This window comes from Ipomoea nil, unplaced genomic scaffold (genome assembly GCF_001879475.1).
Source record: "Ipomoea nil cultivar Tokyo-kokei standard unplaced genomic scaffold, Asagao_1.1 scaffold1339, whole genome shotgun sequence".
Lineage (NCBI taxonomy): Eukaryota > Viridiplantae > Streptophyta > Magnoliopsida > Solanales > Convolvulaceae > Ipomoea > Ipomoea nil.
Window position 1 is genome coordinate 1,151,143 of NW_017617767.1, and position 3,904 is coordinate 1,155,046.

General features: G+C 36.0%; 1 non-coding gene across 1 annotated transcript; it reads left to right on the top strand.

Moving 5' to 3' along the window:
- Positions 1–923: 923 nt before the first annotated feature.
- On the top strand, positions 924–995 carry TRNAD-GUC. The gene has a single exon. It is a non-coding gene; the product is annotated as a tRNA-Asp (tRNA).
- Positions 996–3,904: the final 2,909 nt, after the last annotated feature.

Below are 3,904 nucleotides of genomic sequence, written 5' to 3' on the forward strand. Positions count from 1 at the left end.
CTTTCCTAATGTTGGCCGCCCTTGAAGCTGGGAAGTATTTTTCAAGGAACATTGTCTTCAAGTTATTCCATGTAGTGATGCTCCCAGAAGGTAGATAGTATAGCCAATCCTTCGCTGAATCTTTCAACGAAAAGGGAAAGGCTCTCAACTTAATTTGTTCTTCAGTAACCCCTGTGGGTTTCATACTCGAACACACCACATGGAATTCCTTTAAGTGTTTGTGCGGATCTTCACCTGCAAGTCCATGAAAAGAAGGCAAAAGATGAATTAATCCAGATTTTAGTTCAAATTGTATATTAGCATCCAGAGCGGGAAAAGTAATGCATAAAGGTTGCTGATCCAAATTTGGAGCTCCAAGCTCTTTTAAAGTCCGATTTTGAGCCATGGGTTCCTCTTCTAAATCAGAATTGGTAGAATCGGTAGAATCGGTAGCCAGATCACTAAACTCCAATTTTCTCAAAGCTTGTTTCTTCCACCTGCGTATAGTTCTTTCAATTTCCGGATAGTACGGCAAGAGTTCTTGATTAGCAGATCGAGTTATAGGCATAAACAAAAAGAAAATATATTTTGATTTGCAATTATGTAAAAGTAATGAAAGAAAAGAAAATTATTATTTTTATTTTCGTTTGGGACAAATTGAAAAACAAATAAACAAATAACAAAATAAATAATTAAATAAATAAACAAACACAAAATAAGCTAGAAAACCATTTGGTGAGCTGTCGTGATAAGCTAGAAAACCGTTTGTAAGAAAATATATTTTGATTTGCAATTATGTAAAAGTAATGAAAGAAAAGAAAATTATTATTTTTATTTTCGTTTGGGAAAAATTGAAAAACAAATAAACAAATAACAAAATAAATAATTAAATAAATAAACAAACACAAAATAAGCTAGAAAACCATTTGGTGAGCTGACGTGGGGTTGTTGTAGTATAGTGGTGAGTATCCCCGCCTGTCACGCGGGAGACCTGGGTTCGATCCCCGGCAACGGCGCCAAAATTTGGTGAGCTGTCGTAGGCTCCCAAATTAAAACCTTACAAACGTAGTAGCGATCGTAAGGATCGATCCCACGAGGAGTAACTAGTTTAATGTATGTCTTCAAATGAAAGGAAGGGAAGGGGGGTTTGGAATATATCGAGAATAAATATTAAATAAACGAGAAATTTAATCGAACGATAGTTTAATGTATGTCCTCAAATGAAAGGAAGGGAAGGGGGGTTTGGAATATATCGAGAATAAATATTAAATAAACGAGAAATTTAATCGAACGAATAAACAGTGAAAATAATATATCGAAAACACTTATAATAAGGCACTGATCATTGATTAATAAAGTAATTAATATGCAATTGAATATTTGTCGTGAAATTATTTCCTTTCTGTTTTCCCTTAGTTGTAGGTGAATAAAGCACAAGCGGTTTAATTACCCCTAACTACTAAATAACCTAAGACAAGCGCTATAGATTTAATTTAATAGCACCAATAGGAACTAGGAAAACCGACAAACTAAATAACACAAGCACAAGCGGTTGCATTTAATTTAGGAAAATATTCTACCCGAGTCCAATTATCACTAAGCCGTCAATAATTAACCCAGTTGCTACTGAATATTAGAATAATTTGTAGCACAACATTATCTAATATAGCAAATAATTATATCAAGTAAATAACTAGTAGGCCTCCCTAGCAACTAAATGATACAACTATTCAAATAACTTAGAAGAATATTTAATACTCAAATGCATAAAAATTATATAATAAAAATAAATAAATAACCTTACAGCGTTATGAACTCCGGGGCTTCAATTCACTAAACCAACTAGAAATTAGCCACAAATGGACATTGATAACAACTTCAACGAATACTATAGAGGAGGGAAGAATGAACATTTTAGAATGAGTTGCCATCATCTATTTATACTACTCTCAAAATATTTTCAACTCATTTTCCACCATTGAATTTCTATTTTTGTGCTAAGGCCTTCCACAATTCTAGCCAATCTTGCCGGTCCAATTTGACTTTGCTTTTTTTCCGCTACCGCCGTATGCTATGTTCTGTAGGAAAGCAAACAAAACAATATATTTATTTCATTTATTTCTAGGTTTATAATATATATATATATACTAGAAGTCTAGTACAGTAGTAATATATATATATATATATATATATATATATATATATATATATATGTTATGTATTCTATATTTATTTATTATATATATTATATATATTATATTATATATATATTTAGTATATAGCACGTAGTACGTATTCTTATATATTATATATTATATATATTATATATTATATAAGAATAGATTATATATTACATATAAAAAGAACTAATTATTTGATAATATTAAATAATTAATGCAAAATTATTATAAAGATGTACCTAAAATAAGAGTGTAAAATATGCTTATCAATCCAAAACTAGTAGCCGTCAAACTCCTAACCACAGGTGAAACGCTTTTGTCAAGCTTCTCCTTACGGTTCTCCCGGATTTCTTTTTGAACTTGCTGAACTCGTTAGAGGTCAGTTGCACAAAGGTAGGCCTCCTTGACTTCAGCAGGATAGAACCGCTCGCGTATCTTAACCTTCAGGTCTTCCCAACTGAACTCCAGATCATGTCTACAAGCTGGCCTTTCAAGCATCCACCACGAGTCCGCTTCTTGCCGAAGGGAGAACGTGGCTAACTTCACCTTGCGATCCTCCGGGCAAGCCACTAATTCGAAGATCTTGTCAAACATCCGGATCCACTCGTCTAGCACTACGGGATCTTCTTCACCGGCGAAGGTCGGGGGACGGAGACTTGCGACTTGGGGTACAAAGTCACGATTCTCATTCTGTAAAGGGGGGGGGGGGTGGTTCTTGAGGAGGGCGCTATTCGCGTCTGGGTGATCTGTGTCAGCTGATGCAGGCTTTGAGCTAACTGTTCACTGGTGGCTGCTTCTGAAAACCTTTCACGACGTCTCGATGGTGCCATCTTCGACTTCTACAGCAACAACACGATAACGGGAGGAAACTTAGGGCCCGCACCCTTACCTGGTGCCTTAAGTAAAGAGAACCAAAGCTAAAAAGGAAACAAAGCAAATATAACACAACAGAAAACGACACAAGAACACACAACCTCACCGCGCGTCCTAAAGTCCTAAGTCCTAAGCACTTAGATTCTTAAGGTCACTTATTGTCTCAAACCACACTTAACCACTTAGAAAGTCTAGACTTAACTCTTTCTAGGTTCAAACCTAGGCTCTGATACCAACTGTAACACCACCCCAAACATGATATATATAAAAGGCCTTAACACATGCAGATAACACAACAAAACACTAGCACAGCGGAAGATAAAAAGGTAACTGGATAAAACAAATCCAAAACAGGGGTGTTATGCCACGTTTACCAATAATGATAAACGCTATAGCGGTCAAATCTGCATTGTGTACACAACTATCCCAAAGTCATAAGTCTATCACTACATCGGCTCATAGGCCACAAAGCAAGGAAAAAGGCACTAAACTATCGGCCACTAGACATCGCGCTCGTCTAGACATCACCTGAAAGAACACAAAGATAAACATGGGACGACGCCCAGTCAGCGATAATGCTGGTAATCCACCAATACCTGTTAAGTATCATACATAGATAAGATATATATACAAAATCATTTCGAAAGGGAATACATATATATAATTGTAAAACCAAGAGTAAACACCAACTCAAGACTCATCACTCTCAACAATCAACACGGGAACACATCCCAAGACCACAAAGGACAACAACAACTCAAGGATAAAGACACGACAAATCGAAACACATGCCTAGGCAACACATGCCTTTGTGACTACACACGTCACAAGAAGAGAACACACAACCACGGCTACACAAGCCCTCGTGACAT